Below are 14112 nucleotides of genomic sequence, written 5' to 3' on the forward strand. Positions count from 1 at the left end.
CAACTCTCCGGAGTCACAAAACCTCGCCGCGGCCTCGCGAGGGGCGGCGTGCCTCTGCTCCCCCCCTGCCATTCCGGGGGGATCCAGAGATCCGGATTTCACCCAGCCCTGGCTCCCCTCCGCGACAGGGGGATGTGCTGCAGGAGCCTGGCATCGTCCCCTGCTCCTTCCCAGGCACGCCTGAGGTGGGAGATTTGGTGTTGGGTCGTGGATCAGAGTGAGGAGAAGTTCCCATTAGGACCAGTGTGCCCCAGTATGTCCTGGAGGGGTTTTGGGGCAATACGTTACAGGAATGGGTAAAACATGAGGAGTTGCTCTCCTGTTATCTGCCTTCTCTCCTAAACCTGCTGGAGGGAGAAAAAGGGAAGATCTGCTATGAGGGATGGTGCTGGGGGAAACCATCAAGAGGAGACCCTGGAGAGGACCCTGTATCTTAGGCAGAGCAGAAAATGAATTAAAGCCTTAAAAAAATCTGATTCCTCTTCATCAGCCCATGACTCTGGTCTGGCTGGGGGAAAATGTTGCTGCACTGACCTCCCTTCCTGGAGGTGAGATGGGGCTGGAAGGGGTCCTGTGGCTCCAGGCACTGCTCCCCTGGGTAGGCTGGCTTTTAGTAGTGCTGTTCTCTCCTTCCCTCAAGGGTCAAGAAAGCAGATCCTCCCCCTGGAAGGTTTGCCTGGGTTTGGGGAGGTTCTGAGGTGGGTTTTGTCCAGCTCTGGGGCTGCTGGCACCGTGGGGTGCAGCCTTTGCCTGGGTCACTCCTGGTCCCCTGGGAGATAAAATTCCCCGTGTGTGTCAGGAGCAGAGGTCACAGGGGAGTGTGCTTGGCCACCCTGCTCCTTTCAGAGGGATTGGGATCATGTAGAGCCAAGAGATTTTCTCTACTGTTTTTGACTCTGTTCCTCCATATAACGAGCTGAGAAAAAAGATTGAGTAACAATGATAGTGCAAGAGGGGGTGTCACTGCAGCCAGCCCCTCCTATGGGATGGGGCCAGCCCTCCATGGGATGAGCCCGTGCTCCCCAGGGCCGGGGTTTCCAGCAGCTGAGGAGGCTCCCCAGGAGCTGGGCTGTGCCCTGACCCAGCCCAGACAGCCTGTCCAGCATTTTTACAGGAACAAGGAGAACTTTATTCCTTTGTTACCTCCTTGGATCACCTCCCTCTTCCCTGAGCATCCAGGTGCTGATAACTGGCCAAAGATCAGAGCAGCTGGAGCAGGAGTGAGTAGCTGAGCCCTGGCTTCGCTGCCACGATTTGGGATTACTGTTTAGGCAGGAATTAGCTGGCACAGGGGCCCCTCCTGGTCCTCTGGGTTCGTGCATGGAGGGCTCTGAGGTGGAGGAGCAATGACCCGCCGTGGCTCGGGGTGCGAGGCAGCATCTCGGGCTGTTCCCATTTGTTCCTAATCCTTCTTGGCTCTTCCCTTCACTGGAAAATGAGACCGTGTTGGAACACGACCTTGGTTCAGCATATTAATTAGTGGGATGTTTAAGATAGGTCAGCAGTTAAGTGCAGACAGGCACGGTCATGCTCAGGGTAACGTCAGGGAGTTAATCCTGCCATTCCAGTGGGGTGCACTCAGCACCAGCTGGGGGAATGACGATCAGCTGGATCTTTGCAGTCAAATTGGAGTTTTGTTGGGAAATCAAAATGTTCTACAAGCAGAGAGGAGTTTCTGATTCATGCTTTTTTCCTCCCCTCTATAGCAAAGCTGAAATTCCAGGGCCAGTTTCAGCCAAACCCCAGAATGTGGGAATTCTGGGATGCAGCAGCGATCTGTAGTGGACATGGTGGTGTGACATGGATGGGTGACACTGCCACAGCTCAGCCACTGTGTGCTCCTCCACTTGCCCAGGCTTCCGTGGGAGATGCCATCTGAGTCTGTGAAATGCACCGAGTAAAAACTACACCTCCCATGTTGTACTGAGTTTAAAAAAGAAGGTTATTTAGTTGCAATATAGTGTTTATCAGGATTTTCTCTGAGTTGGCTCTGTTTTCTTTGGGAAGCCTTTCCTGTCAGCACATTTTCCACTGATTTGATGGACAAGACAAGCAGGAACCAGCAAGTGACCCCCCCAGTCTTGGCAGTGGCAGCACGAGCACCTTGGGGTGCACCGGCCACCAGCCGTGACCTCCCTCTCTCCATTTCTCCATGCCAGATGTGGTGTTTGATGTCCCTGCCTGGTGTCACCTCTTTCACCAGCCCTGCTCTGGACCCCCAGTGCCACGTGCCTGCTCCACAGCCACCCCTCACGCCGTGTCTGTGCAGGCTTCGTTAGCATTTCTCAATCAACGCTTTCTCATTAGTGGCTGGGGCCACTGGGAGCTTTGAATGAAGGTGGAGCCAGGCCAGAAAAAGATCCTCTCCTGAAAAATTATAATGAAAGCAATAATGGCTGGGTCCTTGAGCAATGCCTGCCTAGGACAATTGTTGTCTGGAGGCTACTTAATTACGAAACTCTGTTCTCAGCCTCGGGCTTCACGGTCTTGTGCCTTTACTCTCTCTTGAGCAATGTTTTATTGCTATTGTCCTCAACCTACTTCGTATCAAGTTCAGAGTATCTGAAAGTTATATGAAATATATGTTGGTTTCCTATTCTATTTGCACAAATTTCTTGTATTGTGGGGTTTGTTTGGTTTTTTATCGGTATCTGAAAGCCTAAAGCTGGGATTATCTAAAGGATTATAGGAGAATTAGGCACCCAAAGCCAATTGATTTTTCGCTGTGAATTAGCCAAGTGCATTTGGTGGGCTGGAGGTTTTGGTCTGTGCTCATGGTTTTAGGTCCACCTTGTAGCATCTCGGTAGAGAGCTCAGCACAACTCGGGTGGCCTTAAAAAGGTGCTGAAGCAGGAGCAGTCAGTAGGAAAGTGCAGGTACGAAGAGGGAGACATAGCCCTGAGACATTCAACCGCCTTTGAAAATCTCCTTCTGACTCCCTGAGGCTCTCTTGAAAATGCCACTCTAAGTTACCATCAATTTTGATAATTAAGCACTGATTTAATTTTAGAGTAACAATAATTGTCAACATTTTCCAACCCAAGCACCTTAAATTAGACACGCAGCTCGGAAGGCTGGCGCGGGATCAAAGCGCGGCGGTGCGAGGCTTTTGGGAGATGCTGAGCACACACCGAGGCTGTGCTCAGGACTTCACAAACCCAGGCCATGTGGGCTTGGTCCCCTGCCAAACGAGGTGCACTCAACATGCGTTTCAACACCTCGCTTTAGGCACCTCGGATTAAAAAAATTAAAGGAAAAGAGTTGGCTGGGAGTGTTGCTCTGATTTTCCCCGGATGGTGAAAGCGCAGCTTGGCTGTGGTTCTGTGAGGAGAGGGCTGGGTCACGCCTTGGAGCCCATGCAGGGTGTGTGACAAGGATGTCACCAGGACCACGACATAGCCAGGTGGATTCTCTGAGCCGTCCTCCAAGAAGGGACTCGGCGTCCCACGGTGGCTTTGTGGTGGGTGCTGGCAGCAGGGAGAGGTGGCCAAGGACCCGCTGGCTGACAGCGGGGTGCAGGTGGCAGGGATGCTGCTGCTGCCAGGGAAGGGCAGGAAGGATTCCCTCGGGGGCACCCTACGTGGGATGGAATCCTCCCGGAGAAGGAATCGCCCGTGTCCTGCTGGGATGGCCCGGTGCCAAGGCTTGGGGACCCCTTGTTTTGGGGCGGGGGTCACTGCTGGGGCCGGGGAGGGTCCCCAGCGCCCGGCGCCCATCCCGTGTCCCGTCCGTGCAGGGCGAGGTGCCCTGGCGAACATCAAAGGCTGATGAAGCCAATTCTTCACTCGTATCTCTCCTCGCCTTTGATGAGGCTTCACCTCGCCGTGCTCCCCACGCCCAGCCCCACCCCGGGCTGGTGCTTTTGCTTTATTTTTAGTAGTGATTTGGAAATTGCTGGGGCTCCTCTTTTTTTTTTTTTTTTTTTTGTAATTTCATTCCCCCCTTTTTTCCTCTTCATATATATATATATTTTTTTTTTCTTTCTCCTTCTCTTTTTCTTCCCAAGGCTCTGTCATAGCTCGGTGTCCCCCCAGCCCCCCGAACCCCCAGCCCGCCGTTAAGGGCACATTCACACCTCTTTTCCTTGCCTTGTCTCCCCTTTATTCTTATGAAGCTCTCATTGATTATTGCCCTTAAATTCCTCAGTCCGGTCATAGATAAAAGGATAACCACTTCAAAGCGAAGTGTTAAGAGTTTAACCTCGAGCTAAAAGAGTGGACAACAAGGTAATTGAGGGTAATAACTGATCACAGACCTACTTTCAAAGGCACATGCAAGCCTCACTTTCAGATGGCTTTAATTTTATTAACATTTGTAGCAGCTCTAGATGCTTTTGAATCATTACAAACTTCAAAGCTCGAGGTAACACTCCAAATGGAGAACCTGACACCAGGTTTTTTGTTCAGGCCCACATCATATTGATAGTCTCTCTTGCAAGCATGTAACATCTCTTCTCAAACTATAAAAACCTAGATGAAGAAAATATTGCCAATAGAGAAGATCAAAGCCTGAACCTCCCTTTGAATGATCCCAAAGAAGTCAAAACAGAAAACAACAAGGGGGAAAATGCATCTATATTACTCCAACTGTCTTTATCCATATTTAAACTTGTCTGCTGAGGCAGATGAGGATGGCTCATTCTCTCTGAGTTTTATCAAACTATTTGGCTGATCCTCTGTTTCTCTTTGGGCATTTGGAGCAGGCCCTTTGTCTTTTTGTGGCATTTAAACCCAAGAATTTGGGAACAGCACATAGAGGAACGGCCCTGACCCAGCTGGGAGGGCAGCCAGGTGAGGCAAACAAAAAAAAAAAAATATATATTTATAAACCGAAAACACAGAGACTAAAATGAAAATTATAAAAACACCCACAGTTCTCCCTTCTCCAGCCCCTGATAATCCCAGGAATAAAGGTCATGTGTGGATGTTGAGCCAAATGGGGTCAGTGCCCTCTGTGCCCAGGAGGTGCCCGTGGGCACCCCGGGCTGGGTTTGCTGGTGCAGCTGCACAGCTCCTTGTGCCTGATCCCAGTGCAGCCATCCCGGGGGCCACACGGTGAGCGAGCCCAGGAATTGATCCAGGGTATAAATAGCCATTTTCTTTGTCTATTTTTTGTGCGGGAAGGGTTATTTTTAGCTGGGTGAGTTCCCTGAGCTAATGCCTGAAGCATTCACAATGAAGGGGGTGGCCCAAGGAAACGGGCTGGCCCTGCTGCCAAAAAACACATCCCTGCTCCCCTCTGCAGAGGGGCTGCTGCCACTTCAGCCGGTGCCCAGGCTCTGTGGAGCTTCAGTGGTCAGGGAGAACCTCCCAGCCTCTGTAAAGTCATCAAGAGAAGAAAAATTACTTGGAATATTTTTTTTCTTACTGGTGTGTAGCAGGTTTTATAGTGGTGTGATCCTTTCCTGCTGATTTGCATCGGTGTAATAGCAGTATTAGGCAGGTTATTATTTTAGTGCACTCCAGGACAAAGGGCTGGGTTTGACTCCAGGCTGTTGAACAGTGTCTCAGCTGTGACTGCAGCTGCTCACAGAACCATGGAAGGGTTTGGATGGGAAGACACCTTAAAGCTCATCTCGTTCCACGCCCTGCCATGGGCAGGGACACCTTCCACTCTCCCAGTGCTCCAAGTTGTCCAACGTGGCCTTGGACACATCCAGGGATGGGCTGGTCCTGCTGGCACAGCTCAGAACTCCCCCTGCTCCAGCCTGGAGGTGCAGAGCCATCCCAGCTGGAGCACCGTGGGTTTTTCAGGCTGAAGGCCAGGGCTTGGTGACCAACTCCAGGTCCCTGACCCAGGGTTTTTATCACCTCACTTGGAGCCACGAGTGACAGATCCACGTTCCCAGTGCTGGCTGGTGTCAGGTGTATCACAGGAGAGCCTCATTATCCGTGTTCACTTCAAGAGCAGATGTCAACGTGTCTGAGCTTGTGGAAACCCCAGCCTTTTAAATGTATTAAATAGCACTGTCTTGAGCCTGCTCTGATATTACATTCTCCATGAACTGAAATCAATTTAATATAAGCTGTTCTCTCTGTTCCTGGGTTGGGCATGTGCCTGTGTAACGAAAGGACAACGGTGTATTGCTTAAATCTATGGAATTTATCTAATTTTATTGTCTAAAGTTATGGCTGGAAGAATAATCAGCTATTTCAGCATTTCTTTCATTGAGTCCATTATCAGACAGGGTGGATAACTGGAACCCAGCACTAAAACATGTTACAGGTGCCCAAGGCAAGCCCTTGCAGACCTGGACCTGCACAGGGTGTGCCCAGAAATCGCTGCCCCTGTGGCCAGTTGGTTCCACTGGAGCTGCTGCCATCCCCCAGGCCAGCATGGAGCAGGAGGTGCCCCATTCTCCTGGGAGCTGATCATCATCCCAGTGACCTTCGTGGCAGTGCTCTTAGTTAGTCTGAGCAGCCAGGCATGGGATGGGGATCATAACCAAAGTGTCAAGCTACGTCAGGGGAGGTACAGGTTGGATATTAGGAAAAAAATTTTCACCAAAAGGATAATAAAGTTCTGGAATTGTCTTCCCAGGGAGGTGGTGGAATCACCATCTCTGGATGTGTTTAAGAAAAGACTGGACATGGCACTTGGTGCTATAGTCTGGTTGAGGTGTGAGGGCACAGGTTGGACTTGGTGATCTTGGAGGTCTCTTCCAACCTCATTATTCTGTGATTTCCATGATTTCCAAGGTTTTCTTTTCCATTCCCAAGCAAACCCCTTCATCCATGATTGAGATGAGGTAAGTGTTCTCCTTCCAGCTTGCAGGGGGCTTGAGTGGAAGCTCTTATTTCCATTCCATGCACAGAGGTGAACAGACCCTAAATGTATCTCTGACAAATTCCTCAGAACCAGTGCTTTTGGAGGTGTGAAACACCACAGCAGTGTGGTTGTCCTGCCTCTGCATCACCCACAGCAGGATTTCAGCTTTTACTGCTTTCTAGGAGTTTTTAGGGCTTCCCCCAGGTGGAAATGTTCCCATTGCAAACGAAACTTGTCTCAGGAAGCAGCAGCTGGGACTTAGGAGGTGACAGCAACCTCCTGCTCCCCTCAGTGCTTCCTGCCATGGTCACCATCCCCTGTCAGGGGCTCCCCCTGCATCATCATTAATGAGCTGATCTGCATCTTTGATTGGAAGGGCTTTGATTAGATGTGTGGAGAGGATGTGCTGGCCTTTTCCAGGGGAATAACAGCAACGTAGGAACTGCCTCAGTGCCAGAGGATCCTCCTGGGGATGGGGTTTGTTCCCTGGAATGGTTCTTGGAGGAACAGGAGTGCTGGGGAAATGATTATCCAGACACTTGTGAATGCTACCAAAAAAAAGGAGGGGTGGAACTCTCACTTGTGATGTGAAAGAGCCTGGATTATGCTCTCAGGATAACAGGAGATTTGAGTTAGAATTGTTTTCAAATATTAAAAAAAAAAAAAAAAACAAACAACCCCAAAGTGTTCTAATTTCAGGCCTGCTGGGAAAAGAGGGAAAAGCCCAGAAGCTGGTTTGGGGCTGGGGATGCAGAAATGGGGATATGTCTGGTAACACTTCAGTTTCTCCTGAGTTTCAGTAGTATGAGGTTCCCAGTCCCCCCAGTTTCTTATGGGGAGAAAGGATACTGGGTAATTTCCAGGCTTCTGTGAAAGGATTAGAAAGCAAAAGGAAAAAAGATTAAAATAGTGTTTTGATGGTCTCTCCCCCAGCATGAAGATTTCTAGTAAAAAGAAAAAAAAAATCATTAATGAAATATATGTCCAAGCAGCCTTTTTGGGTCTGGTCAGGAGAGAGACTGACCTCACACTCAGCAAGTTTCCCTTCCTTTTAATGAAAAGGGAAAACAAAGCTGCCAATATTAATTATTTAAGGATTATGGTGGAGGTTCCCACAGTGGAAGAAAACACCTCTTCATACAATCAATAGGGCTTTGGCAGAGGAAGATACAATCTACTAAAAAGAAATGTAGATAAACTGGGAGAAGAGGGAGCAGTAAAATGTGATTTTGGGTGAAATGGCACCAATAATTTGGTGCTGGTTTGGACACAGGTGCTCAGGAGGGGTGACCTGAGGATGTGGGGGTGAGGCTTTCTCCATGCAAAACCTCCTATCTCCAGCCTGCATTTCACACCTGGAAATAGAGGCATCCTTAAGAAAATTAATGTTCCTTTTGTGGCCTCAGGACTGGTCCAGCTTTTGAGAGGCATCACCCAGCTCCTGACAGCACCACGGGGGCTGGAATCTCACACCCTTCACTGTCCTTAATTCTGAGAATTGAATGGACAGGCAGAAACAAACCAAAGCAGGTATAATTTTAGGGTACTCAACTTTGACAGCACACCTAAAAATAACCGTGCACAAAGGGCTTGGGTTTGGTTTTTTTTTACCCCTGGAAGTGAAAAGTTTTATTTGACTTTATGATCTGCAAGTTTTCCACTAGTCAGAAAAGCCTGTTCTCTCCTAAGTGTTGTCTCTCCTCCTGCTTTTTCCATTACCATCCTGCTTTGAGGGCTGTGTGGATCAGGATATTCGGGTCCAGGAAGTTTTTTTGGGATGCACAACAGCAGGCAGGGTGGGAGTGGGCTGTGGCAGCCCAGCAGGCACCGAGCTGCACGCAAAGGGTTAAACTTCATGCTGCAGCTGCAAAGCCCAATTTCTTTATTTCCTGTTAATGACATTATTGCCTACATAAAACCATTGAAACATGTTTCTTTCATTTGTTTAATTTCAAATTCTGAGCACACTAGCTGGAAACTATGTTTAATAGTTAAACTCAAAACATTTGGATTTCCTTCCCTCGCTGAGATTTGCAGGGAGTGCACTTCATCCTTAGTTGGGTTTTCAAGGAGCCATTTTTACACAGCCATAGGAGCCAGCCAGAAAACAAACCAGATTAAATTGCAGAATCAAATCACATCAGTTCAGGCTGGTAACACATCATATATTTCCCTTCCTCTGCAGTCAGGCCAAGATACCATCAGCCCCAAGTCGTGTTCTCCTCCAGGAGCATCCAGAGCCAGGACACCCCTCTGTGCTCGCAGGAGAAGGGCTTCCCTGAGCATGCCTGGAAAAAATGTTCCTGTTTCCATGAAAAAATGGAATGGAATCTCCTTCAGGCCCTGCTGGCAGTGATGCTCCTGTCACCTCCCCACGTTCCTCCTGCTGCACCTCACGTGCCTGAGCAGGGCGATGTGGGAAGGAGGAGGGCACGTGGAGGTGGATCTGAGCCACCTCAGACTGCAAGGGAAGTCCTTAAATCTGAGCCTGTTGGGCAGATAAAGCTCCAGGCTGCCAGAGACACGGTGTCTGGTGATGATTTCAGCAAAAGCTCCGGGAGAGGTTTGTCCCCTCAGGGTGATGGACAAGCTGTTGTGTAGAGCTGGTTGCTTGCGTGGTGGAGGGTCTAAAAGTCACTTCATGAACACTCACAGGATTAGAGCATGGAGAAACTGGGCTTTGAACCACTTCAGATCCAGCTTCTCCTTGGCACCGTGTGCTAATGAAGGCCAGAGCCACTGTTGTTTAGCAGAAGCAGTGAGTAGAGGTGGAAAAACGGGGAATGTGGCCCTGAACAGGATTTTAAGGAGTCATCACTGACATGACAAGAGAACCACACTCATTGTTCTGCCATGGCAGCATGGGTACATCCCTGGGACCCACAGCAGTGCTCAGTTTCCCATCAAAAAATCCATATTTGACAAAAAAAAAAAAAAAATCAAGAGGATTTAAATGTTACATTCAAGGGCCATATGCAGGGACACCTTCCATTAGACCAGGTTGCTCCCAGCCCTGTTCAACCTGGCCCTGGACGTTTCCAGGGATGGGGAATCTTGCAGCCCTGCTGTCCTTGTTACAGGAAGGTGGCAGAGAAAGCCATGCCTCATTTGTGCGTGGTGAGGAAAGGGTTGTGGAAAAAATAAGTCATGGGAAGCTGGTCATAAATATCCTCATTTGCCTCTTTTGCTCCCACCCTCTCTTCAATCACTGCTCTGTGCAGGTGATGGAAGGAGTTCAGAAATGTTAATAGATAGCAAAGTGCTCGTGTGTGTTTTATCAGCTCTCCTGGAACGGTTAATGCTGATACGGTGCCCCTTTCAAGTCTGAAAAATCTGGGCAAGCGTGTGCAGATAGCAGGGAGTGCACTGAACAAAACATCAAGGAAAAGAGTCTGTAGGGGGGAATGGAAATGGTAAAAGGATTATAGGAGAGAAAATGTATCAGACTTATCTGGCGATAGTTGGTAACAAAAGTGTGTCAGTTTATGAAATGAACTTCAAATCCCATAAAACTAATTGTGTGTTTTCTTGTCTTATTTGTGAGTATCTCTGGCAGTGCTCTTCCCCCCCACTGGAAAAGCATGTCTTTGTGTGGATAATACCCTGTGCCTGCAGTATATGGGGAGATTACACAGCCCATCGGGTTCATACCTCTTAAACTAATGATGTTAAACTAGTTTATTAAAAAAAAAAGAGAGAGAATAACTTCAAAGGTTCACATGTGGGTTGCAAACCTCTCATGTCTTCTGTATACAGGGTCTTCCTCTTATTTTGATCAAGGCTGTTCCCAGCACTTCTGTTGAAATAGTCCCAAGCCTTTGATCTTGTTATCAACGTGACCACCAGTGCGAGCGCGGTGACAGAGGGTGACATCAGCCACACTCGCGGGGCTGGATCCTCCCCTGTGTGGGACCTCCCTGGGCTGTGCCTGTCTCTGGGCAGTTTTCCTGCTGGGAAAGTGACTTTTAGACCCCAAGCCCTTGGCCCACTCTGGCTCAGGGTCTAAATCCCCAAGGTGGGAAGAGTAAATAGGGAAGGGCAGGCACAGGGATGGAGTGGGGGGAAGGAGGGGAGGGCTTGGAGGGGTCTTGGAGGCGATTTGACCCCCAGTGGGGGCTGTGCATGGAGAGGAGGGAGCTCTCAGCATGCTTGTTTCATGTTTCCTCTTTATTTTCCATCCACATCCTTGTGACTCCTTGGAAGCATCCAAGGCCAGGTTGGACAAGGCTTGGAGCAACCTGGTCCAGTGGAAGGTGTCCCTGGCCATGGCAGGGGCATGGAACAGGATGAGTTTTAAGGTCCCTTCCAACCCAAACCAGTCTGGGATTCTATGATTCAATGATCCTACTGTGGTTTTAGCCAAGGTGCATCAGCAGAGTCGGGGTCAGGCAGCAGCACCGTGCCCTGGCCTGATGGTGGGGGCTGGACAGGCTGTGGTGGCATCATCTCTTGGTGGGGCTGGACAGGCTGTGGTGGCATCTCTTGGTGGGGGCTGGACAGGCTGTGCTGGCATCTCTTGGTGGGGCTGGACAGGTGCTGGTGGCATCTCTTGGGCTGAACAAGCTGTGCTGGCATCTCGTGGGCTGGACAGGCTGTGCTGGCATCTCCCAGGTTTTTTGAGGTTCCCCGTGAGGAAGGCAGATCCCTGGCCCACGCTGTGTCCCTGTGCACAGGGAAGGACTCTGACTCTGTCCCCTGGTTTAGGACTTGTGGCTCCTGACAGGCACAGTGTGGGCACCGCTCTGATGTGCTGGGGCTGCTGGATTTGCTTTGATTGAGCTCCTGGTGTCCTGTCACCTCCACAAAGCCCCTTACAGGGAGCAACAGAACAGCCCTGGTGCAGCCCCCAGAGCCTGCACACTGCTGGTGTCTGAGCTGGGCTTCTGTGGGAAGGCAACAACCCGGAGCCATCTCTTTTGGAGCAGAGCACCTGCCTCGTGGGCACAGGGGAGCCAGGTTAGCTGGGTGCAGTCAGGAGGAGCTCAGGGAGTGTGGACTGGCACATCTGCAATGCTCCCAGAGCCCTCCAGGCCTTAAAGACCTCTCTGCCTTTTTCTTTCCCACTTTTTTTTTTTTTTTTTTTTTTTTTTTACTACCTGCTCTAAAAAAAGCTCAAAAGAAAAAAAAAATTTAATTTCTCTTTATTGTGTAGCTTCACTGTGAACTGATTCTTTTAATCTAAAATTATTCCCTTTTGGTGCCACAATCTGACTTCAAGCTTCTTTGCTGCCTGTGAACATGACACACAGCAGCAGGCAGAGAGGAGGGGACAGGCTGTGTCTGGCCTTTGCTGGGCACCAGGAGGGCTGAGCACGGCTGGAGGACACTGCTTTAAACAGCTTTTTGCAGTCCTTTTCTCCCTCATTTGACTGAGTTTTTGTCTCAGGTGCAGAGAAGGGCTAACAAATAAAATATAAATAGTTAATTTCCCCCTCTGTTCAACCTGGGAATTCAGATTCAAGTTTAGACAGGAAAATCAGAAGGAAATTCAAAGATACTCCGCTTTCTTGATGACTGCAGCTGCTACCTGAACACAGAGATTCCCTGTAGATCTGCGAACAAGGACTTCCAGAAGCTGATAAAGATGAAGAAAACTCTGGAAGACCTTCCTGTACCTGCCACCGCCTGCCTAGTTCACGGGATTGCTTTCAAATCCCAGGCACTCCGCGACTCTTCCCTGTTGGCAGGAGGAGAAAACAGACTCCCTGACTGGACATGCAGAGCATGGACGGGGCCACCGCCGCTCTGGGCAGGACCAGCTGCTCCCTGGGCACCTCCACACAAAGCCACGGCCCCAGGGGCTCGCCCTCCCCTCGTTTTGTCCCCTCAGTGTCCCTTTGTGGTGGCTGGCACAAGTGGGGGGGTGAGTCAGGCAGGTGTTTGGGTGGGCTGCTCCTCCGCACGTGCAGTCCCCGTCATTTGGGAAATGAAGTCCCTGTCTGAGTTCCTGGGTTGCTCTCCCAGGGCGGTGTTATTGCACAAGGGGATTTGGAGAGAACCACACGGTTAAATGACATTTTTATGAAATAGGATGAATGAGACTTAATGAGATTTTCTTCCAAAGGGAACGAGTCTGAGGTTTTCGGCCTCCATTATAATGGCTTAATTTTCTGTGCTGGAGCAGTAAATGGGACTCGGAGAGGTTTTTATCCAACATTGTTTCAAAGAAAGTTGTAAGGAGAAAGAGGTGCTCAAGTCACCTTCTCATGGTTGGAGGTCCTGGGCTGGAGGTGACACCACTGTCACCATCCCAAGGGGCCCAGAGGGATACAGGCTGTTTGTTCTCCCAGGAAAGGACCCTGTTGTAGGGCTCAGTAGCATCTGGCATCGTGGCATGTTGATATTTGGCATTATGAGCAGCAAAAATATTAATAATCCTAATAATTCATAACTGTTTTCTGTGCCTTGAAAGGGCTTTTACTGTTCAGCTCGTGGGCTTGGCAGGACACTTGCTTTCCATGTCCATGGTGGCCATTCCCAGGCCTGGATAACGTGTAACTGGGCAGCAACAACAAATTCACCCTTGTATTCTTTCATTATTAGCCCAGGTTGCCCAGCCCAGGCATGGTCAGTTCATGGCACTGTGTGAGGCTCCCAGATGGATTCAGCCATTGGGTGGGTGACAAAATTGTGGCTTCAAAGGACATCACGTCCAGGGCCACCACGGCACTGAACCTCTGGGGCCGTTTGCTTTTTGTTCTGGTGCAGAGGGGGCTGAGCAGGGCCTGGAGCAGGAGGAGTGGGAGCTCTGTGGGGCCGTGGGGTGAATGCAAGCTCTGGGTTTGGGGATGGTGCAAACCAGCAGCTCCTCCTTACAGAGAGGGGTGGGAAGGGAGAGGGACAGCTCTGTGGTTTGATCCTGGTTTCTGAACCCTCGTTTAGGATCAGCCTGTCCCTGGGATCAGCGCTGGAGCATCCCCGGGGTGCCCACTGCTGTTGTCCCACGTTCCCCATCATTCCCTTGGGATTTCCTTTTGCAGGGCAGGAGGACAGGGGTGAGGCACTGGCACAGCCGTGGTGCTGGGAGCAGGGTCTGTCTGGGCTCCAGTTCCGGGCTCTGGGGTCTGTGCTGCCTGGAATGGGCAGCTCTGGACTGTGCCCTGGATGTGGGACAGGGCAGTGTGTGACCCCACGGCCTGGGGACAAGGGCTGGGCCAGCGAGGGGCTTCACTGTGCCCTTGCATTTCCCAGGAGGTGCCCTAGCGATGTTCAGGCACAGCCAGCGTGGAAGGTGACATTTCTTTGGCCAAAGGCTTTGCCACCTGCCCTGCCTGGACTGACTAAGGACAGAGTTACATTGATTATTAGGAAGAAATTCTCCGCTGGGAGGGTGGGCAGGCCCTG

Source organism: Vidua macroura, chromosome 19 (genome assembly GCF_024509145.1).
Source record: "Vidua macroura isolate BioBank_ID:100142 chromosome 19, ASM2450914v1, whole genome shotgun sequence".
NCBI lineage: Eukaryota > Metazoa > Chordata > Aves > Passeriformes > Viduidae > Vidua > Vidua macroura.